The sequence below is a fragment of the Crocodylus porosus genome, unplaced genomic scaffold (assembly GCF_001723895.1).
Source record: "Crocodylus porosus isolate Cpor-Errol unplaced genomic scaffold, CroPor_comp1, whole genome shotgun sequence".
NCBI classification, from domain to species: domain Eukaryota; kingdom Metazoa; phylum Chordata; order Crocodylia; family Crocodylidae; genus Crocodylus; species Crocodylus porosus.
Genome location: NW_017728912.1, coordinates 29104771 through 29129305, shown reverse-complemented (window position 1 = coordinate 29129305; position 24535 = coordinate 29104771). Strand labels below are relative to the sequence as shown.

General features: G+C 44.3%; 1 protein-coding gene across 11 annotated transcripts in view; it reads left to right on the top strand.

The window, feature by feature from the left end:
• ADGRL3 (adhesion G protein-coupled receptor L3) overlaps nucleotides 1–24535 on the top strand; it is an 864517-nt gene that overhangs the window by 48240 nt on the left and 791742 nt on the right. For 10 of the 11 annotated variants that reach the window (XM_019534224.1, XM_019534217.1, XM_019534218.1 and 7 more), the window contains exon 2: nucleotides 9104–9229. The exons of the other annotated variant lie outside the window; for it this stretch is intronic. The gene's annotated coding sequence lies outside the window, so the exon portion shown is untranslated. The remainder of the gene's footprint in view (nucleotides 1–9103; nucleotides 9230–24535) is intronic. 11 annotated transcript variants of the gene reach the window in all.

Below are 24535 nucleotides of genomic sequence, written 5' to 3'. Positions count from 1 at the left end.
CGGAATTTATTTTACAGTTCCAGCTAAGGAAGGCTGCGTCCTGAAAAGCAGGGAATGAATAGTGTCTAAATCTGCTTTAGGAGAAAGCTTGTTTATCAGGCTACACCTCATTTTCCTTTATCTGTCACTGCGTAAATAATAGGTAGAGTTCCTTGCTTGGTTGTACTCTACGTGCACCGAATATAGCTTATAGTCAACCAGCTGTAGCCGTACTGATTCCATTGCTAGATATCTTTCTCATGGCAGATTTGTTTTTTATTTTATTTTTATTGCATGAGCTAGGCACAGTAGTGCAGCTCATACTGCTGTAGGTTTCAGAAACTTGATTAAACCACAGACTGACACATAGCAGCTTTTCAAAAGACCACTTTTTACCCCTGCAAATAGCTCCTGAACCTTACTGGTGGGTAATTCACACTTTGAGCATTTCTGCAAGCAGTCTGCCTGGTGGCTGCAGCACCAATTAGTTAAGTGCCCACTAGTATAAGAATGGTGCAGTGTTATTCCTTATGGTCCGCATGTGCATATAGTTTACACATATCAGGTGGGCACCCACACTTCACCTGTGATATGAAAATTAGAAGTGCTTTCATTTTACCTGGCCCTGTGTACAGCTTTGGCAAAGCAGGATTCTTTTAACTAGACCTGGCATTTTCAGAGAAGCATTTGGAAGCAGCTTCTGATCCCTTTGAAGCCATTCAAAAGCAGAGTCAACCATATATCTATGTTTGCTACGCATGTACGTTTGTTGACGCTTACCTTCTTTCAGGATCTTCGTTGGAAATTGTGCCAAGCAGATACAAACTGATATTCCTCTCCTCTCCCCCCCCCCCACACCCCCAGCCCTCCAATAAAGGAAAGGGCCCCAAAAATGGGCTGTACTGAAAACAAATATCATTAGCGGATCCTGACGTCATTCTTTTCACTAAGGGCTATGCCCACAGGAAATATGAGATTTCTACTTCCATTCTACCTCACACTGGTGAGTCTCTCTAAAGGGTATTTTATATAGTAAAGAAACTGGGTTCTTCCCTCCATCCCTCTTTAGCTCTTATTCCCAGCTGATTTAATTTTTTTTGATGATGTGTTCCAACAGCTTGCCTTTGAGAGGAGACCCAAGCTAAATATTTTGTATTCTGAAGGTATCAAAAATAGTGTTAGAATGAAGTGGACTTATGTAAGCTATCATCCACAAGATGATAGAGCAACACTATAATTCTGAGTTTAGTTGTAAATTACACGTCTGATATGGTCATGTTGAGCTCTTGAATTTGCATGTTGATACTTGTAAATAAAAGGCTATTATAAGAACTCCATGTTTTGTGCAACTTGCTCCTCATAAATCCTTTTAAAGTTCAAACCTTGCGGATGAAATTATGTTGGACTGTATCAAGGTCACATTCTTAGCTAGCATAAATTGGTGATGCTTCATGGAAGACAGTAGAACCACATCATTTAATTTACTTCAGAATCAGGCCTGAAATGTCAGCCTTTTAAAAATAAGAGACTACATGAATATTTGACTTAGTTTAGAGACAGAACCCCCCCAATAACTAATGTACTCCAAAGGCTTTACATCAGATCTTTTTAATATCAGGTGTAAGTGGGGAGGATATTTTTCTCTGAGGAGCAGCAGTTAAATTTTTATCCAGAAATCTCATAAAGTACAATGACATGACCAGGCACTTTATAGAGAATTAGTTGTGTGCTGAGGGAAGTTGCCTGGGGTTTCCTGAGGCCATTGGTTAGAACTCCAACATCCAGAGGAAGACGGATTCCCCTGCCTTTCCCAGTGCTACTCAGCATTCCCAGAATAGTGCTCACGAGCACAGGACAATACTTACAAACAATCAGCCAGATCTTTGGTAGGTGTCAAGTGGCACAGGTCTGAAGTCAATGGGACTGTGTTGATTTATAACAGTTGGTGTCTGGCTCATTGACTTCAATCAACTTATGACAGTTTGCATCTGCCGGCCAACAGACCCAGCATTTCTATAGTTGAGTGCTTCATATTTTATCCACTTGAAATAAATTCCTAGGAAAAGGACCATTTGATCCACTCCCTTCCCATTACAGGTTCTGAAGCACAATTTGTTTTGCATAACATATGTTGAACTTCTTATTGTTCTGTCAATATGCTTGGTGTAGTGTTCCAGGAGCCTTGTGTAAAGCTTTACAGGGAACAGCCTTTTGGGGGTTGCTTTTACTTATTGCCTTGGTTCTGGTTTTCAGAAGCAAGTTGTGTTTAAACAGAAGCACATAGGCTTCTTTCCACGTAGGTTCCTCCCCTCTTCTCTTCTGCAAGTGCACATCCCCTTCCTCGCCCTCAAGATACAGGATTGATTACAAACTAAGAAAGTACTTATTTGTAGGAGCCTTTTGTTAAGCATGTCGCTGTATGGAGTCCTACTGTCTGCGCTTTAATGCAAGATGAAGTTAGAGATGATTAACGTGCATGCTTGTGGCTGTGCTCTGGGAGGTGAATTTTCTGGAGCATGAGTTATCTGCTGTCACATTGTCCAAAGTTTCATGAAGACTTGTGTTTTATTATTAGTTTAGATTTTTAAAAGAGCAGTGCTGTTGATTTGATCATCTCTGAACCTTGACTGACCATCGCACAAGTTGCAGGATAAGCAAGGTTGCAGGATAGCCTCTTTGAGACTTCGCTGTCAGCCCACCTCATGCTTTATTGCCATAGCATGGCCAGAATTGAAAATTAGTCTCATTAAAAAAAATGAAAGTCAGTGTTTTTGTAACCACTCTAATTTTACATTGTTTAACCACATTGACTTCCGTGGAAACAGAATTAGGCCCATACTTTTTATACTGCTGTAACTGTACGTGTACTGAAAAACTGGCTTGCCTGGGTCCAGTGATGTTTTGCCCGGCTCTTGGGATGGGAAAGGTGGAGTCTGGGGGTGGTGTGTCTGCTTGTGTCCCTGTAGTTTTCAAGAGATGCATAGTAAAGCAGGCACTGAGTATATTTAGGGTGAAGTTACGTTACATTTAGACCATACAAAATCTGTGGAATGTTAAGCGGTGTTGAAGTTAGTACATGCTGTGAGCAGTCACATGTTAAGGGTCAATAATACCGTATCTTGCCCGCACAACTTTGACTTGCCACTAGAGGGCTATTGAGCAGGGATGTGGCCAGGAGCCAAGATGCCCAGATTGTCCCTGCTCTGGATGGTGGGAAGAGGGGCTGGAAGCAGTACATTCTGGGATGCTGGAGGAGTGAAAATTGCTTGTTTTATTTCCATGGAACAGACTGAAGTTACCCTAACACAAGCTAAGTACCATGACCCAGATTTAAGCCTTGCCTTAAGTGGCATAACTGAGCTGCTCAGAGGGCAGTTAACAAGCCTTAAGTTGCAGGTGCTCAAGTTTTAAGTGCCCTTAGTATAGTCAAAGTGTGACAAGTAACTTTTTCCTAAGAGAGGTGGGTGGATACTGGGGACAGAGGGCTAATGCAGAGAATGCTGTCTTGGAGGCTCAGGCAGGGAAAAGCAATAAGCTCTGCAATGGATGGTGGTGAGAGTGGGGAATGATTAAGTTGGGCAGTGGAATTATAATTTATTGAGGAGGATAGACGTGGGAGGACTGGAATTGATTTTTATTGGTGGTGGTGGGGTGGGGAATGAAACTGTGCTAATATAAATTAAAAAGTCAAAGGGGTGGTGCTACAACAGTTTTTGCCTAACAAAGATAACATTTGATCAGGTGTCAGAAAAAAAATTGCCAGCCCAGCATGTTGCGTGCATGTATAGATGAAAGTATGGACCTAAGTATAACAGAATACTAGGGGAGGTTCCTCCTTCTGAGCACCTCAAAGCAGTGTCTTAAGACTGGGTTGTGGTCTATCCTAATTCTTTTTAGTTTGCAACATGCTATCCTTTAAACCAGAAACCACCTCGACAGACTGGCTCTCTCTCTGCCCTGGGACAGGAAGCCCTAATAGCTTTCATCTTGTTCCTTCCTCTCAGTAATGCTGCCTGTCAGTTTGCTGCGTGCATGAATTTTGAATGGCTCAGTGTGCTTTCCTGCGCAGCACCAAAATATTAATTATAATGCAGTAAAAGTTAATTGAAATGCAATGCAATCCTTGGCAAGTCAGGTCACCAAAAATGTCTTAAAACAGAGCCCACAAGAAATAAGAGAGACTCTCTCAACAGAAAAGCTTGGCAAATTTCCTCTGCTAAGCCTCTGAGGTGCTTCCTTTTGCTATTAGTGTTCTCTCTGGAAACAAACACCCACCTTTCATGGAAAAGAAAAGTATCTTCCCTCTCATGCTCGTATCTGCCTACCCTTCCCTGACACTTGGGGTAGGAGTTTAAACAGTCTGTAGGGTAAGTTAAATTACCTGGGAATCGTTGTTTTCCAAGACATCTTACCTCTTCAACATGTGGCACCACCCAATGCTTAGAGACAACACATAGCACCCCCAGCTGATTCACCCTTGACCATTCCTGTATTTTTTGTTATGGGTCTTTCCCCGAGGCTATTTTCTCTAAGGTACTTTTGCTAGGAGCACAGTCTCCATAATGAAATACAAATGAAAGTCCATTTCTCATGTACACCTGAAGAAAATTCTGTGAAATGCATGGAGAAAGCAATGACCTGTAGAGCATTGTTTTCTTCTTCAAGCTTTCATCTGGTCTGCTCAGGATTGATTTTATTTATTTAGTTTCTCAAACCAGGCTTGGGGTTACCTTGTATTCCTCCAAGAAAATCTGCACATAATTCTTTGGGTGTGATGGGAAAGCTGGAAAAAGGTCAGATACCTCCAAATCTAAAACCCCCTCTAAAGCCACAGTACCTCTTGTACCACTGAAGCATACTTGACTGCATCATCCCCAAATGCTGAAGCTTGAGTAAATGCGCATTCGAGAGTCTAATACGGCCAAGAGTTGAATCACTGGCTGGAATCAGGCTCTGGGTCCCAATCGTGGCTGGGTCAAGGTGATGTGGGGCCCCAGGGCCTTACCCTTGTTGGGTGGGAATGGCACAGGGCCTGATCCAGCCCATGGACCAACTCCGTGCCATTCTTCTTGGCTGTGGGCCAAACCCCTGAGCAGCACTGCTGTATAGCAACATTAACGCACAATATTCGGTTAACAATTAGCACCTAGCAAAATTGGTTCAAAACTGGTAGAAGGATAAAAGCGCCAGTTTCACAGCAAGTTCAGCATAGCCTTACTCCAGTTTTTTTCCCCTATTTTTGGTAATAGTGACTTTATCTATGTGTTCTGTGGGTACTGGTCATTTTCATCTCTGCTTCCTGTGATCTTTTGAAGAAGGGGAAAATGATTTGAGGTTCATATTATTATACCAAAGCCTTCTCTGATTAATGTGTGGCTCACTTTTGAAATTTGCTTGTGCAAGTCTGTCACACTGGTTTAAACATAAATGAGTTTGTGAAGTACCGTATTTACTTGAATCCAAAATGACTTTAAATTTGGGACAACTTCCCAATACTTAGATTCCACACTTGGGAAATTATAAATTTGTTATAATTTCACTTTATAGAGTCTACTTATTGGAGGGTTATCTTTTAAATTCACACTGCCCAACCACTGCTGTGGAAGGGAAAGCGGCAGCAAGAGAATAGGGGCCAGAACCCTGACCTTCCTGCCACTTGCCTCCTCAAGTGTCTGCCCTTCCACCATGTTCCCCTTGCCCCTCCTTGCCCTCCCCTGGTGCCTGGCCCCTCACTGCCTGTGCCTGACCTCCTACTGCCTGCCCCTCCACCCGCTGGTCCCCTTGCCTGTGCCTGCCCCTGCTGCCACATACTCTCCCCACTGCCTGGACCCCTCCCCCCACCATTTACCTTCTGTGATGCTCTGGGGTAGTCAGCAGTGTCCTAGCCTGGCCAAACAGTAGCAGGTCCAGGCTGGGTCAGAGCTAGAGTTGAAAGTAAGGCAGGGGTATGGAGGCAGGCTGCACAGTCTCCCCTGTGCTCCCTCCACCATGGGGTTTCCCCTGCTACAAGCACCTTCCCCTGCCAGCTGCCACACAAGACACCCTGGCCTGGGGAAGGTTGTGGCTCAGCTTTGGCCTGGGCCCTGGGGCCAAATCCAGAGCTTAGCTGCTGCTTGCACTGGACCAATACTGGAGTGTAAATGGTCCCTCCCAGCCCCCCGCAATCCCCATGGTGATTGGTGGGAAAAATCTCATCTGGGATTTGAGTAAATCTGGCAATTTATGGAAACCAGCAAATGTGTAAGTATTTATTTTGGTATAGTTGTGATTTGTTTCGGGTTAGTTTAAAGCAGTTCCTAAATGATTTAAGCTCCATCAAAATAAGCTTCCCTTAAACCAGAATAAGAATGTCTACATTGGCATCTGTTCTTTTTCACTTAAATTTGCTAAGTCACTTCATTAGCTTATCCAGTGAAAGTTTTTCCTCAAGGCAAAGTTCTAGAAACTTGGGACTACATTTAGGTACTGTAAGCAAGTATTTAGAGGATGAGCTGTAGATAGGCAAGTTTGAAAACTGGGTCCAAAGGCAACATGGCTGAGACAATGTGAGGGCAGAATGGCTTTCTCATTTTATACAAGGGCCCCTGAGTTTTAATGCAGGGGTCAGCAACGTTTTTGGGCAGAGTGCAAAAAACACCTGTAACCTCCAGTCATAAGATGTTGGCACCCTAGGAGCAGACTGTGGGGGATCTATGAGGGGCCTAACCCTTTCTGTGGCAGCGCAGCCTTGATCCCTTCCCCAAAGTGCATGTGCCAAGCAAAATGTCTTTGTGTGCCATGCTCTGCTTTAAAGGTTCAACAGGAGTTGCAGTTATCTCCAGGGTATGGGGTGCTTATACAAGTGGTTAACCCTGGACTGTAGGCTTGGTGTGGATAGGAACTCTCATAGTCCAAGTGTGAGTCCTTATTTATTTATATATTTACTTACTTATTTTTGGTGAGCCTGCTACACATTTTTAAAAGGAAAACTGCTATTTATGAAGTTAAAACTGCCTCCTACAGATGGAGCAGGAGCAAATGTGAACTGAAGCAAGCTTCTGGGCATGTAGTGCAGCGACCTTTTTCAGGCTCCGGTTTCTGTTTCAGCATTGTGAAGTCCTTTTCTCTGACTGAAGATAAATGGCCTTCCAAAATAGCAACTCCCAAATGGGGGCGGGGAGGGGGAGGAATGGAGCAGAGATGAACAAGATTGGAACAGCAGCAGAGTGGCCCTGTCACCCCTAAGCTGTGATTTGTCTGCTGGTTTGTTCCTCGCCCACCCCCTGTCCTGGCACAGAACCGTTCTTCCCCTTGGTGACAAAAAGGGTGGCTTGGGAACATGTATATGCAAGGCAGTGACTGCTTTCATAGAGAATCAAAAGGATGCCTTTGGATACCAAAGCAGGGTGAAAAAATAACTCTTGGCTTTCATGGAAAACTCCGGTGCTACAGAGCTAAGAACGAACAGTTTACAACAAAGCATCAGTTGACAGTTGCCATAGGGGAAACCTGCAGGGACAGTATAAACTTTTGGTTACCTAACCTCATGATAGCTCGAGATAGGTTTGCATGGCAGAATTCTGGCCCTACTAGCAAATTTAGAGGCCTCTACCTGTGCTTTGTAGTCATTGCCTGAAGCTGCATGTAGGCAATCCCAGGCATTTGCTGGTTGCTTTGCCCACTGGTGCCTTCTCAGGGGCCATTTGTGCTCTGGTGATGCAGTTGCTGAGGGCAGCAAACAGGAAACCTTGCATCTGTCTAGTTTTCTGAGATTTTTTTTGTACTGCTTTTGTAGGTCAAGGCGGAAGCCTTTAGAGTAAGAGCTAGGAAATGGGCATAATAATTGCACTTTTGCCTTGGCCAGTCTGCCTGAAAATGGAGGAGGCCAGATTAAATGGCTGCACTGATACCTCACTGGAGCCCCAGGGAAACTTTAGCAAAAGTAGAGCTGCTTGTCATAGTTTTATAGTTTCTAGGGTTGGAAGGGACCTGAGTAGATCATATAGTCCGACCCCCTGCCATGGCAGGAAAGAGTACTGGGGTGAAACGACCCCAGCAAGGTGTTCATCTAACCTCCTCTTAAAGACCCCCAGGGTAGGAGCCTGCACCACTTCTCTTGGAAGTTGGTTCCAGACCCTAGCCACCCTGGCTGTGAAGTAGCGCCTCCTGATGTCTAGCCTAAATCTACCCTCTGCCAGCTTGTGACCGTTATTCCTGGTCACTCCTGGTAGTGCTCGGGGGAACAGGGACTCCCCCAATGCCTGCTGGTGCTCCGAGTTTGTTTTTTCGGTGGAGGGAGGGTTGGTATAATAGAGGTTTCCCTGAGGAGACTGATGGATAACTGGACAGGCAAAGGGGCTGGAGATAATAGCAGTAACTTATGTGAATGTTCTCTTGTGCTCTTTACCTTCTCCTCTTTGTCCATGAGTCTAGTACAATGCTGGCTTGGGTGGGGGCACATCAGAGGGAGCACAGATCCTCCCAAAGCTGTGTTGCTATGAAGGAAAAGGCTGTGATAGCAGAGCTGCCTCTCCATGCAGCTATACACATGGAAAAATCCTATGCCCCTTAGGACGCTTATGAGGTTAGGGAACCATGAGTGGAATTCTGTTTTTTTCTTGGTCATTTAAGAGCCTAGATTTCGTCATCTATGTGACATTTCTGGCATTTAAATGCCCGCAGCAATTCTATTCCTGGACTTGTAGCCCTGCACATGTGGATGGCTACAGAGGCATGCAGGCTAGACGTGCACACTGGCAAGCAAATAAGACCTTCTGTCTTCTTTCTTCCTTTCCCTCTACCACTTCCCCCAGCTCCCTGCTGACTTGCTGAATGTCTAGTGCACTCACCTGGGAAGCCGGAGGACCCAGAGGACTCCAGAGGTGATTTGAACCTGATCTTCGTGACCTCTCAACACAGCACTCTTTACTATCATATTATATATCAGCTATTATCCAGTCCCTTCTCCAGCATTTTTTGGAGCTGGCCCCTTGGGCAACCATGAAAGGGAGATATAGGGAAGGAGAAAGGAGGGAAGTCAAAGGGTGTTTGGCTGTAGGAGCAAGGCCTGGGTTCTAGTTGGGGTCCTTGCTACTAATGAGATCAAAGTTTCCTCCCTACAGTATCATCCTTTCATTTTTCTTAGTGACTATACTAGTGGCTCAGCTTCACTAGAAGATGGGACTGGATAATGGCTGGAAGAAAAAGAGGTCCTGATTCAAACACCAACTGAGTGAGGACAGCTTGGGAACTAGGTCCTCTGTCTTTCGAGGTGAGTGGCTTAGCTCCTCTGTTATTGGAGGGAAAATATGTAGCTTCAACTTTCCCCTACCACTTCTTGAGTCTAAATCTGGTAGTCATGGCTTTTGCTCAGTTCCACGGTTCTGGACATCTTTGGATACAAGGGGTGCATGTATGTGCCCTGGCCCCTTCTGCACATGCTCTGTCTGCGCAGCTGTCTAGTCATCCATAGTATCCATGCATGGAAAGCCACATGTCCAGGAATAGAATCTCTCTGGGTGCGTAAGCACCAAAAATGCCCTGTAGACCAAGAAATAACCACTTAAATGGCTGGGAAACAGTAGGCTGCCACCTCGTGTCTTCTACCTACTGCTCAGGGGAAGGCAGGCTTTGCCCATTTGTTTCTTTGTTGGTAAGGTGCTTCCAGAGGTTTATCAGCAGGAACCAACAATCGGTCAGTTCACAGCAATGCAGAATGAGGTTGTTCGTGTGTAGTAATGAAAGGCTTATCCATGTGCCTGTAGGCTTAGGTGTAAACTGCTAGTGCTGTGGTTCTCAGGCTCGGTGTTAAAACCCCAAATGGAGTCTCAACCCCAGGAGCTGGGGCCCCATGCAAATGCAGTTGCAGAAGTGGGGCTTGAAGCCAGAATTGGGGTTGCTGGCAGAACACCTTGGTAATTGTTGCTTGAGTTAGTATCCTTTTCTTTACTGGGGAGTGGGGAGAGCCTGAATTTTAAACCATTTGAAAGGCATCCATGTGTCAGGTGTCCTATGAACGCTTCAGTGGTAATGAATAATAAAACCCTGATCTCTTCTCACAAAAAGCTTGTTTTAAATATGAGGAGTAAATGTTTTGTATTCAGTGGCTGGGCAGCAGCAAATCTGTTTCAGAGATAAGGGCACCAGAAAGAGCATGTGGTGTGCCACTGGTCATCTAATAAAAGTCGTCAGGAAATGTAATGGGAGTACTACCTTGGGATACTGTGCTGCTTCCAGCTGCAGACATGCGAACAATGGCCATTCAGTGCCTAAAATAAAGGAGGTCAGGAAATGGGTGTGCTAGTGAATGGTAAGTAGCTGAATACCAAGGTGTTGCTTGGACTGAAGTGGCACATGTTAAATTATGAATGGACAGCATAGCTATTGTGCTCACAAGCAGGCTGGTGTTTCTTTATTTATAACCAATTAGAGCACATTTGGTCCAGGTTAATTGCTTGGCTTTCATTGTACAACAACAACCCCATAAATGGTAGGTAAAAGGCTACAGAATTTTTTGGGGGAGGGAAAAAAAAACAAATGATGAGAGGCAGGGAGTGAGGACCTGCATGAGTGTGCATAACAGCATGGAGTCAAACAGAAGACAGCAAACGGTGGAAGTTAGCTCTCTATAAACAGTTGTAGCTAGTTGCTAACTTTGCCTTTATTCTATCTAATGACAAGTACCTCTCTGTGGATAATAGACAGTTGCAAGTTCTAGTTTTATTCACTTAAGCTGGTGGCCTTTTAAAGGACTGCTTGAGACAAAGCCAGTAATTTTAGTTTAGTAAATGTTGGAGGCACTGCAATGGAATTGCCAGAAAACCCACCATTTAGGTTGTTTTAAATAACTTTTTATTTGTTTTCTTAAGCAGGGATCTGGTTCTCATTTGCCTCGCACCTGTGGAAAGGGAGCAGAGGGTGTTATCCAGAGCAGATTGGCAAGGTTGCCCTTATGCTGTGCAGGATATGGGGCTGTGCTGCCTTGTGCACTTCTGTCACATCATTTCAGGGTAGTGCAGAGTGAGGGGGAGTTAGAAGCTTTTGTAGAATTGGACTTTAACTTCTCTGTGACTCCATCTGTACATCTGAGGTACTATCCTGTCTGCATTTGAGAAGGGAGGTAGGAAGATGAATCCATTAAACACTGTGAGGGTTGTGAAAATTAGGCTGGAGACAATACAACTACCCAGAGTAGATGGAGCATAATTTAGTTGTGTTGTGCCTTTGTTTTGATTTTAGTTTTAATCCATTCATCTGGTATAACTTAAAAAAAGCCTACCCCACTCGTATATGAAACTTCCTGTTGTTTTTGTGAACAAATAGCTGTTTTAAAACTGTGTATAGAATAAATCATGAGGCCTTGTGATCCCTGGACTTGTGCAAAGTCCAGCCAGAGGGTATGTTGCACCATGTATTGATCAGACTTGTATGTTTTTATGCAGGGTTCCAGGGCCTAAGTGATATGATGCTGCTGAACATCTAATGCCCCAACTGATCTCCTCCCTTGCAACCAGCTCCCTAAGCATGCCAGAGAGTAGAATGAAGGGGAGCTGGCACAAAGATGGCAGAGGCTGGCTGGAGAACCATATGTGATGTTATGTCCACAAAAAAATAAGTGGGTGGCCCTGCCCTAGTGATGTTCTGTATGTTGCTGCTTGTCATACAGATGAGCTCTAGGCTTGAGGCTGTTCCTACAGTGCTTATCACATTCCCTTCTCCTTCTGGCACATACATTTTCATGCAGAGGCAATGGCATGCTGCACTGCAATAACCAGATTCTCTTGGTTATTGCATCAGTTTTTCCCTGATCAACCCATCCCACTCCCTTTTTCTAGAGGAGGGGTCCAGTCAGCTCCCCTGGTATGTTTGGTAAATGTATAATTAGGCAGTTAAATATAGTTTGTTGAAAGCAGCAGTTGTGCAATAATGCTTTCAAAGGTAAATGGTATAATCTATCACTGGAGACTCTACTTTTCATGAATCATTCACCGGAGACTGTGCAAATTTCATACATCCACATAGATCCCTCATATTTGCAGGTAAAACTCTATTGCTAAATTTATTGCACACATACTGTTAAACTATTATTCTTAAAAAATGCAAACACCAGTTTCTTTCTATTTTCTATAAGTAATGTAAGTTCAGAGGGTCTGATTCACAATCTGCTGAACCTAATAGGAAAATTTTCCTCACCTTCCATAGCTTTGAATTGGTCCCAAAAGGCACATTACTATGAGACTGCATATTTGTGGCTAATGACAACTGGCCAGATTTGACTGATAAAAGCATTGTCTCCAGATGGACTCCTTCTGGAGTTAGACTGGGGAGAGGTGCCATGAGAAACCCTGCCCACTTATGCCTGGTTTATGTGCAAGCACTCTTGGGGTTGAAGAACCTGAGCATGGTAATGGCATGCTCAGGGATTTGCAGGCATGTGCTTAAGCCATTTTCTCTACTTAAACTGTAGGCTTTGGTGTTCTTGGGCTCCCTCCAGAAGCTGTATTCATGTAGCATGGGGACTGGCTCTTATCTTGTGCTTTACATGCTCACTTATGTGAGTGGCCACATACAATGATGTTGCCATTCCAAAGTGGTAGCACCTTATCCATGATTTGTACTGGTGCTTCAACTAGGCATGGTACCAAGACAACTGAGAATTGGGCTCCATTTGATCTAAGTTTTCATGAAAGTGGTAAAATGCTGTATATTGGGGAATATATGGGGGTTGATGTATTCAAGATTTACACAAAATTCAACACAAGTGCTCATACAAAACTCTAGGAGCCCATGTAGTAGCAATAACAATTAAACAGGAGCTTCCCTCTTTTTCCATTGATAGTCAACATAGCAGTTTTATGAAAGGCAATACTTGCCCTTAGAGAGAGTAAGATCATAAGAAAGTCAAGTTGAAAGGGACCAGATGAGGTCATTTAGTCCAGCCCCCTGCCCAAGGCAGGATCATTGCTTCCTATTGTCAAGTGTCTGTCTAACCTGCTCTTGAAAATTTCCAAGGATGGAGATTCCACACTTTCTCTAATGTGCAGTGGCATTATTTACTTAAAATATTTCCATGTATGGTTGTGCCGTAACTACATCTTTTACTTGCATTATTATTTTTGATGGCGTATATGCATTGAACAAGTCTCAGAGAGCCCAATCCAGATCAGAGCCCCAGTACTCAAGGCTCTGCACAGATGCATGTTAAAAAAAAAAATTCCTCAAAGAAACAGTACATAATCTCTTTTAACCTATAGCTTTGTTCTTAATCCTGAGTAGCTCTGGGATAGAGTTTGAAAGGATGAGGGCATAAGTTGCAAAGCAAAGATGTCATCTTGTACTTCTTACCCAGGTGGAAGTCCCAATGTTACTAATTTTCCCATTTTTTTTCTAGAATTTGTCATGTTTTGTTACTCTCCTAATGGCCTAGCCTTCCTAGGATTACAAGGGAACCTCCACTATCTTTGAAGCAATTTTCTAGCTCTCACACCTGTGGAAAAGAGCTTGCAAGTGAGAACTGTATGGACCACATGGTTGCCTCTACAGCAGTACTTCTTGGCAGGCTAACTTAGCTCATGCTGAACTTCAGACTGCTGCACGTAGGTGATGGGCAAGCTAGCTTGGATACATCTACATGACACAGTATACCCCGAGACACCAAAACACAGCTGGAAATAACCCTAAAGTTTTAACTTTGAAAAGTCTGATGTTTTTTGTTGTTGTTTTGTTTTGTTTTGTTTTGCTTTGTTTTGTTTGGGGCAGGGTTGGAATCTGACATGTGATCTTTCAAGAGTTTTGCTTAGCAGCATTAATCACCCAGTAAGCCCAGGGCTGTTTTGCATGTGCAAAGAATGCACTCCAGGCAGCCATGTGATTTTTGGATGGCACAACAAGTTTATGGTGTTGTCTTTTACCCTCTTTATTTTTTTCCCTATGACCAAACACAACAACAGAAGAGATATTATTGTAGTGGCTGTTTCACTCTTCCAGACATTTTGTCTGGAATTATATTTTGCTTCTCGAGCGAAATGCAGCTTTGCATGTAAAGCTATGGGTTGTGAACTGTTTAGGGGATATGATGATAAATTGCTAAATGTGTTGGAGGCAGTTAGCTTTTGAACAAGGAAGTAGGCTGTCACCAAGGTCAGTCAGCTTCCAATAAATGGAAGATACTGACAAAGAATAAAAATGTGGGAAGCTAATTCCAGCTAGAGACAAAAGGCAGGTTCAGGTGGATCTGGATGTTCTGTTACATGCAGATGGGCCATGTGTAGAGCGCTGCAGGTCGCCTGGCAGGATTTTTCTGTGACTTGGGTTATATCTGTGCTCCAGTCTATTAGTGCAAGGGAAATGCCTACAGACATCACCCAAATTAGCTCTAATTTAAATATGAAGTCACAGTGGCCTGGACGTGAGGGTAGGCTAACATGACTCTGTACCCAGGATCTTCAGTGGGTCTGTAAATCCCTGGATAAAGCTTGCGCTGGTGCACCTTTACAGGCATTATTGCCCTGGCTGGCCAGGTTAGAGTGATCCTGAGTATTCCCAGATTGCGCCTCCATCTTGCAGTGTGGTCATACCTTTAGATAGTTGGGCCATGCTCTTGTTGCTTTCTTCAGGTGCAGATGAGTAAATTTTCTCAGTCCTTATTAATATTCTTTTCTCTAAATCCGTGGATTAAGTGTGGGGTGATGGCTGACATTTCAGGTCTATCATCATATAAGATTTTTTTAATCAGAAGCTAGTGCTCAACTTTAAATAAACACAGTTGAGTCAACCTAACTGGCTTCAATAACTATTAATAAAGTATTGTGGTTCTCATTCTTTTCAGTATAATTAATTGCACAGTATATAAGTGACCTTTTGCTGGTATCTTTCCACAGTGTATTAATTCATAATTGGGAGTTCTTTTATAAATTGGTATGCAGAATATGGTAAATGGTACCTATGATCTGAAATGATAAACATGTTCACAACTACCAGGAATCTTTTATATTTTGCTGGTCAGACTTTGTATGAAATTCTTACCTCATGGAAGTCAGTAGGAGCCTTACCATTCAATGTAGCCAACATTTCACCTTCTGTAATTATGTAGTTATTCTAGTCTTAGGCAGAATAGAGCTTCAGAAGAAGGCTGATACTATGTCAGTACACTAATTAAATTGCTTATAGCTATCTGCCTTACCCCATTTGCTAAAACTAATTTGTAATCGACCTTTTAACAGGCCACAAAATGCACAGACCAACCCAGAAATGTATTTAGCTTCCCTTGTATAATATTTTTCAACACAATGACAAAAGAAATGTCCCACAGACTTAATTACAAAAATGTAATGCAAACAAACATGCAAAATGGTGTATAAATAATATTCTTATAAAGGCAGTGCTCTAAATTCCCCACCTATTAATAGTCTGTTTAGAAGGGATGGGTGCAGGAAGGAATGAAGATTATATATGCACCACCTGCATAACCTATGGGTTAGACATTACATAGCACTATATCATATTCATCCTACTGCTGACTGCAGAATTTCTCTGGTCTTAATTATATACCAGGAAGTCTTCAGAGCATCAAGTGGTAAATAGTTTGCTAAACTGAGAAACTTGGCAATGGTATAAACTGTGATCAGGAAAGGTAATTATTAAAACTTAGGTAATAGTGAGTTTTTGCCTTGCTCACTTTCTGAGAAGTACATCAATCTTTTGTCTGATTCCCAAGATACCCTTTTTGAATGTGAAAATATCTTTGGATCATCCAAGTAAAGAACAGACACAAAATTCTCTTTTAAATCACTAAGTTTACCTAGATAAACTGCTCACATCCAGGGTAAGTAAATATTCAATTGCCCAGTTTTGAGCCATTGTGTGGAGCATAAATGTACTGGTGTGAGCGTGGGCCTCTTCTCATCTTTACATAAAGGATTGGGTTTTGTATTCAGATAGATGCGGTGCAGGATCAGATGCAGTCCATCAGAAAAACAAGATTACAGAACCTGATAGAAACACCCGGTTGCTTGGGCATTTGGGTGCAATTTGTCAAAACAACATTGCAAACAAGAATGTAGATGCTCTTAGTGCCAAACACAATGTTGCTGTAGCTTTCTACAACATTTGTCCCTCTCTGACAGCAAGACAACACTCCTTAATTGGAGCCCTTCACCTCTTATTGGCTTTTTTCTTGTGTAGTGACTTACTTTCAATTCTCAAGTTGGTGTGTTTGGCCAGTGGGACTGTGATGAGTGTACAGTTCCCTTGGCCAGTACAGTCTGCTGAGTACCTTCCTGGAAAGCCTGACACTGCCTACCCAATGTGCCTTTGTTTTAGCCTGTACAGGGAAAAGAACTGAAGGATTTATGCTGTGAAGATCAAACCACCTTGCTAGAGCTGATGAGCAAAATGCCTGCTACTACGATGTAGAGCAGTGGTTGTCAACCAGCGGCCAGTGCCGGCCCCAGTTCGCAGCTGCTGCCTGCCCCACCCTGCCCTGCACACAGATCTAGGGACACATGCCCCCTGGCCTCCTGGGGGCAGAGGCAGGATACAGGGTGGAGTGCAGGATGGAGCTGCGGGTCTTCCTGGGGGCAAGGGGTGGCAGCTCTTGGCATTGTGCACGCCCCGGGAGGGCATGAGGGGGATGTGCCCTGGATCTGCAAAGGGAAGGGTTGGGTGCTGCTGGGGCTGCACTGGGCTCTCCATGGTGGGGGCTGGGCCGGGTTGTGCTCAGGGCGGGTGACAGCAGTGCTGGAAGGAGACTATGGCGGGGCTGTAGCCACTCCAGAATTTGCTGTAGCACCACCATAGGCCCCTCCTAGCACCACTGCTGCCCACCCCAAGTGCAGCGCAGCGCAGCGCAGCCCCCACCGGGAACAGCCTTGTGCTGGCTCCAGCCCACCCTCCCTTGTGCAGATCCAGGGGCACGCACTCCTGTGCCCTCCCAGGGGTATGCTTAGCCAGGGGCACCACCCCACGCAGCTCAGTCCTGCGCCCCACCCTGGTGCAGGGTAACCCCTGCTCTAGCCCCACTTCCTCCCCTACAACTGGGCCAGCCCACCCTTGTCCTGCAGGCCAATTAGGTGGCGTACACTCCCATACCCTCCTGGGGTGCATGCACTGGTGGGAACTGCCACTGCCTCCACAGACAAGTTGCTTGTGGCTCCAGCCCATGCTCTGCCCAGGCTGTGTAGCCCCAGGCGTAGCCCTACTCCTTCCCTCACTGCTGGGGCCTTGATTTGCGCTGCCCTGCCTTAAAAACAAGGAAAAAATATAAAGGGGTATCTGAGTTGGAACTTTGAGAGAGAAGTGGTATGTACACTTGTTTAAAACAAGTTCAAAACCCTTAATGTAGAGAAAGTCGGACTGGAAATTTATGTAAAGAACTGAGCTTTAACCAGCTCATGTTTTGGATGTCAGAGTTGTGCTGCTTGTCCTATGTCCTTTTTTCCCCCTTGTCTCATATGATATAAAATAATAATCTCCAACTCTGAATGAAATAAAAGCCACAATAATGAAACTATGCTTTCTTTCTTAGATCAAGCTTGGGATCAAGTGTACCTTACACTTAGCTTTAGGCCTTCAGACCTGTTTTATCGAGAAGTGCAATACTGGCAGCAATACTCTGTTTTTTTCAACAGAAAATATTCATGGGAACTTTAAGAGCAACATCACCTTGGCTTAACTCCCATGAAGAATTGGAGCTGGAACGGTACATATTGTAATGCTGTGCCATGGTATCTAGTGACTATGAGGTTGATCAAATCTCAGCATGAAATAGCAATCAGTGCTTGGCCCAAAGGCAGGGATGATGCCATCTGAGCCATCCTGCTATCTGTGTTGAACTGAACTTGCGGGTACTTTCAGTTGATGTTCAGCATTCAGTAAAATCTAGTGCTTTAAAACAACAAGCTTTGTGTCCTGTGCATTAGGTTTGTACAACACTCATTTAAACCTGAGTTATATTCTGTGCCCTACGCTGCTTCATCATTTGGTGATTCAGCGTGGAACTTATTTAGTGTAAACTAACTATTTGATTACAAACAGTGAATCATGGTTGGTGATTGTGTGCTCATACCTAGTACAGCAGATCCATTTTATAGCCCCAGTAACTTACATCTGTGTTCATCTTTGCCCAAATTCTGGGGCTTGCCCTTGGGTCCTAGCTATTAGGGTTGCAAGTTCAGCCTCAGCTTCTGGCATGTGTGTAATTTTATATAATTTTTTTTTTTTTTTTTTTAAATCTGGGTGGGACTGAAAAATTCTGATATAATACTTTTCTGTTGCAGATTATTTTGGTTGTGCAAAAATAGCAACTAATAGCTACAACCCGAAATTGTCACCTATTATGAACAGTGCATTTTTAAATTGGGGTATTTTCTTTTCTTTTCTTTTCTATTTTTTTGGATATATTAACCCTGTAGCATGATGATGTACTATTTGTTCTGGGCAGGTGATATTCATTTCTTATAATTGGCTCCACTTTTTTTCCTAACAAGTTCTGCTTTGATTTGCAGTGTGATCTGCATTTAATCTGATATTTTTAAAAAACACTGTCTTTAAATACAAAATTAAATATAATTATAAGAGATCTGTGTTGCTCCCGCTTTCTCACTTTGGCTCTCCAGGGCTCTTCAGTCTTTTATTTTTTTCATTTTATTCAGCAGTAATGGCTTTTTCAGAATATGCCAACTGTTTGAATCTCTCCGTGTCTAGAATCTTGGCTAGATTCCTCTTTCCTATAAGCAGTGCATGTGCCACCGACCACCTTTCTCAGCCCGGAGTCTTAAGCCAGAGTGATTTGTAATAAGTTTTAAGATTATTTCAGTGTTAATAAGAAAAACCTTCATTTATTTGCATTGCCTCTGACAGATTATGTGGATACTACAGTTGTTATAACATCTTGTGCACTTCAGATACTAGTTGTCCTTTGATAATTTTGCATAATTGTGTTTTGCCTAATTATTAGGTTCCTAATTCATTCAGGTTACATTATACTTCAAGATACTGCTCTGTATATGGCTTTATTTGACATGCTATAGGCTCTTCAGAAGGAATTTCAAGCAGTCTTGGTTTTTATAGGCTTGTTTGGGCCCGTGCACACTGCTTGTGGCAATAGCTCCCTCTCGCACCAATTAAATAGGAGGTGGACAGCTTCACTGTTGAAAACTTTGGGGCTCAGGAGGTTAATGCAAAAAAATGTGTTAGCATTTCACTGAGAAGCTAAGCTGCCCAGGTCCCATGATTTTGAGTCCTATAGTATCGGGGGTTGGGATTAAGTGGGCACATCTATACAAGACACTTAATGTGCAAAAGGCTAATTCTACTGCGCATTAGCGCAACAGGCAAAATCTGTGGTAATGTGCTTTGTGCAGTAGATTTAGTCTAATGCGCATTAACATCACTATAAAAAAGCATTCATCTGCGCTAATGTACAGTAGCACCTATTACAGTGCATTGAGTTAGTACCTGTCATTAATGATACTCAATTTAATGCACTGTAATTACAGTACATTAATGAGCATGTAGACACACCCAGTGAGAAATTTAATTTCTACTTGCATACCAACCAACTACACAATGTAGTTTCTAACCTAAATGCTGCTTAAAAAGCTTTGAAAATGTTATATTAAATGCTCAAACCAGAAAGCATAAATGACCCTATATTTCCCTCTTTTTTTCTGTTTTTTTTTAAAGCCTCTTGTGTTTTTTTTAAACTGGTTATTTGTTTTTTGGAAGGCCAGATTAGTGATTTAATGATGCTTAGACTTACCAAAGTAGCAGAAAGGTGGTCAGAGGATTCCCATCTGCTCTCTTCAGTCAAAAATCTGTGTTAGAAAAAGACTTAAGTACTTTTCCTTGTTTTCCAACCACATAAGGCAGCAGCCACCCTGCATGCTAAAGAGCAGTCTAGGGCATGCCTCCATTGTCTTTGAGAAGCCAACGGAATGAAGCTGCAGGAGGAGATGTGTGAGGAAAGCTATCAAGGCCCTTCTTCCCAGTCTTTGTTCTTGGGGAAGAACTCTGCCATTAACTATCTGGAGTGCTCTCCCTCCTCAAACCTCTGCAAAATCTCAGTTCTCCGTATGAAACCAAAGGATGGCAGATGTCCATTGTATGGCTGCAACTTTTAGCTCTGGATGATTTCATAGATTTCATAGACATTAAGGGCTGGAAAGGACCTCACGAGATCAAGTCCAGCCCCCCTGCCATAGGCAGGAAGTCTCCTGGGGTCAAATGATCCCAGGAAGATAAGCATGCAAATGTTTTTTGAATGTGTCCAGAGTAGGTGCTTGCACCACCTCTGGGGGGAGTCTGTCCATGACCTAGACACTCAGACTGTAAAGATTTTTTTCCTTATGTTCAGTCTAAACCAGCCTTCCAGGAGTTTGTGGCCGTTGGACCTTGTTATCCCTTGGAGAGCTCTGGCAAACAACTGTTCTTCCAGGTTCTGGTGCACCTCCCTTATATACTTATAGGATCCTGGTGTACCTCCCTTATACACTTATAGGGTGCCACCAAGTCACCCCTGAGCCTTCTCTTCCCCAGGCTGAAGAATCCCATGTCCCTCAGTCTCTCCTCATAAGGCTTGCTCTCTTGGCCTTTGATCATGCGGGTGGCTCTCCGTTGGACTTTCTCAAGCTTATTCACGCCCCTTCTGGAGTGGGGGGGGGCCTGAAACTGGATGCAGTACTTCAGCTGCAGCCTCACTAAGGCTGAGTAAAGTGGGAGGATGATGTCCCTGGTTTTCCTTGAGATGCATCAATTGAGCCATACCAGGGTTTGGTTTGCTTTGCCAGCTACAGCATCACATTAGTGGCTCACATTCATTTTGTGGTCAGTCAAGACCCCCTAAGTCTCTTTTGGTCATGGTGCTACTGAGCGTAGCCCTGCTGAACCTATAAGTACGATGCTGGGTTTTCCTCCCAAGGTGGAGTACCCTGCACTTCTCTACATTGAATGCCAACAGGTTTTGGTTCACCTATGATTCATTTAAATGGGATTTAATTTTGTTTTCAAGGTGGGGGTAGACTGGGAGGAAGGAACGGTTGGCTGTACCTTGTAGGGGATGGTAAAGGAAGCTGGGGGGGAAAAGACTACCTAGAAAAAGGTGTGTTTTGATTGTTTTGAGTTTCTGGAAGTTACAAGACATGGCAAAAGTAAAAATTTGGAAGTATGAAAAGTGAGGGGCTTATATGAAAAGCAAGAGAGAAATAGAAAAAAAATAAAAAAATAAAAATGTTGTTGCACTAGAGAAAATAGGGAGCTAGTTCTTAAAATAAAAGGGAATAGAGGTTTGAATTAAAAATGCAAATAGGCAAAAAAGAAAAAGAAAAAATGGTGTGGGGAAGTTACAAAACTTTATAGGGGTTTGCACCTCTGCTTGTGGCACTTTTATGGCGCTCATACCAGAGACTATTTAAGCATCCCCTGCCATCTTGGGGACCTCCCATGCTGTCCAGCAAAGAGTTTGGGTCAAGGTGGCCAAGGGCCTCAAGGCGCACTACACCAAGGTCCCCACCCCACTGGAGCTTTGCAACAGGTACGAACCTCTTGGAGCTGCAGTACAGCCTGCTAAGCAGCCAGCTGTGGTAGACAGCAAAGGCTCAACTATAGCTACCGCCCCCGCTCTCCCTAAGAAAACACAAAGTGTTTGTCATGGGAAGACTCCATGTTGAGGGGAACTGAGGAGGCAATCTGCCGCCCTGATCCCTTAGCCTGGGAAGTCTGCTGCTTCCTGGGAGCCCATATCCGAGACACTGTGGAGAAGATCCCTGAACTCCTCCAGCCCACTGACCACTACCCTATGCTCCTTATTCATGTGGGCAGAAATGACATGACTCGGAGCAATCCCAGCCAGGTCCTGAAGCGCTACAAGGATTTGGGAGTGGGGCTAGAGGGTTTGGGGATGCAGGTGGTGTTTTTTTCGATCCTCCCAGTCTTGGGCTATGGGCTGAGAAAGGAGAGGAGGATTGAGATAATAAACCAAAGACTGCAATGCTGGTATCATCAGGAAGGCTTTGGCTTTCATGACCACAGTCTGCTCTTTGGCGAGAGAGGCAGTGAGCTGCTGGGAAGGGATGGCCTCTACCTCTCTCTGCTGGGGTGGAGGCTCTTTGCAGCCAGACTGGCTGACCTGCTCCACCAGACTTTAAATTAAGCCTGCTGGGGAATGGGGGGACTACCGCTACTGCTGGCCCACTGAGGAACCCTTGCAAAGCCAGCAGGTCAAGGCACTTATGGGAGCCCACCCCTGCCCCAGCCCTGGAACAAGCTGTGGGCAAGGCAAGGGCCCCTAAAGGGACACTTGCCTGCCGGTACATGAATGCCAGGACCTTCGGGAATAAACAGGAGGAGCTTGTCTTCCTGCTTAACACAAATAATTAAGACGCCATAGGGATAATCGAGATGTGGTGGGACTCCACCCATGACTGGACCACAGGTATAGACAGCTATACCCCGTACAGGAGAGATTGAGTGGACAAAAGGGGTGGGGGTGTAGCTCTCTATGTCAAGGAAAGCTAAGTGTCCCTGCAAGCTGACATTGGCACCCAGGGTGAATGACCTTAGACCCTCTGGGTTAAAATCCATGGGGAACATGGCACAGGGGACACAATGGTGGGAGTCTATTACAGACCTCCTACCCAGGATCAAGAGCTTAACCAGGAGTTCACCAGGGAATTGACTGAAGCTGTGTGCTTCTGGTCCATGGTTCTCATGGGAGACTTCAACTATCCTGATATCTCATGGGAAGAGCACTCAGCTAAATCAGAGCAATTGCAAAGCTTTCTCTCATGTGCAGATGAGCTCTACTGATGCAAGAAGTCAACGGGCTGAGAAGTAAAGCACTGCTTGACCTGATACTGGCTATGGGGAGTGACCAAATCAGCAACCTAATGATTGAAAGGAAGCTGGATGACAATGACCATGAGCTGATCACTTTCCCCACCAGCTGTAAAGCTGGCAAGTCAGTCAGCAATACAGAAGTCCTCGACTTCAGGAAAGTTGACTTTGACAAGCTCAGGAGGCTTGTAGGTGAGGCCCTAAGGGACCACGACTCAAAGGTGAGGGGAGTTGAGGCTGAGTGGTTGCTCCTCAAGGGAGTGATCCTGGATGCAGAAGCTAAGTCTATTCCATCTCAGAGGAAAGGCAGCAAAAGAGCACAGCAGCTGCCTTGGCTCTGCAGGGAACTAGTGGACCTCCTTCGTCTAAAAAGAAAGACCTCCTTCATCTAAAAAGAAAGACCTACAAAGGATGGAGGATAGGATCCACCTCCAAGGAGGAATATTTTGCACTATTCCAGACCTGCAGGGAGCAAACCAGGAAAGCCAAGGCTGCGACGGAACTCCAACTAGCTACAAGTATCAAGAACAATAAAAAGTCCTTTTTTAGATATGTGGGGAGCTGGAGGAAAAGCAAGGGCAACATCCAACCCCCTGCTAAACCAGACGGGAGAACAGACATCCAATGCCCAGGAAAAAGCCAACTTGCTAAATGGGTACTTTGCATCAGTTTTTCACCAGTCCCAAGGGGTGCCCCTGTCCATTAAAGGACAGGAACACATGGGTGAGGATGATTCCTTACCCTCCATCAATGCTGACCTTCTGAAGGAACACCTTGAGAGGCTGGACACTTTCAAGTCTGCTGTCCCTGACAGCTTACACCCAAGGGTACTCAAGGAGCTGGCAAGCATCATAGCTCAGCTACTGGCACGGATCTTCAAGAACTCTTGGTGCTCTAGTGAAGTGCCCGAAGACTGGAAAAAGGCCAATGTGATGCCTGTGTTCAAGAAAGGGAGGAAAGTGGATTTAGCAAACTATGTGCTCATGATCCTGATCTCTGTTCTGGGGAAGGTCTCAGAAAAGATTATCAAAGAGACCATTCTTGACAAACTGGCCTATGGCAGCATCCTGAAAAATAGCCAGCATGGGTTTGTTTGGTACGTCTTGCTTGACCAATCTTTTTTTCTTTTACGACCAGGTGACCTATCAACTGGACAAAGGAGAGGAGATTATTGTATATCCTGACTTTAAAAAGCCTTTGATTTGGTATCCCATGATCACCTCTTGGCAAAACTGGCCAACTGTGACCTTGGCTTCACTGCAATCTGCTGGCTGGGGAATTGGCTCCATGGTAGAACCCAGAGGGTGGTGGTTAACGGAAGTCAATTGTTATGGTGCCCTGTGACCAGTGGGTTCTCTCAAGGCTCTGTCCTTGGGCCAGCAGTATTCAACATCTTTATTAATGATGTGGACATTGGTATCAGAAGCAGACTAGCCAAGTTCGCCGATGCCGCCAAACTCTGGGGTAAAGCATCAACACCTGAGGATAGGAGGGTGATCCAGGCTGACCTTGACAGGCTCAGGAAATGGGCAAATGAGAACCTGATGGTGTTTAACACTGAAAAATGCAACGTTCTCCACCTTGGGAACAAAAACCCACAGAATGCTTATAGGCTTAGCAGTGCTATGCCTGGCTAGCACTACGGGCGTAACAGACTTGGGAATCATGATTGACCACAAGATGAACATGAGCCTTCAATATGAAATTGAAGGGGAAATGCTTTGTTGGACCTGGTCCTGGCCACAGG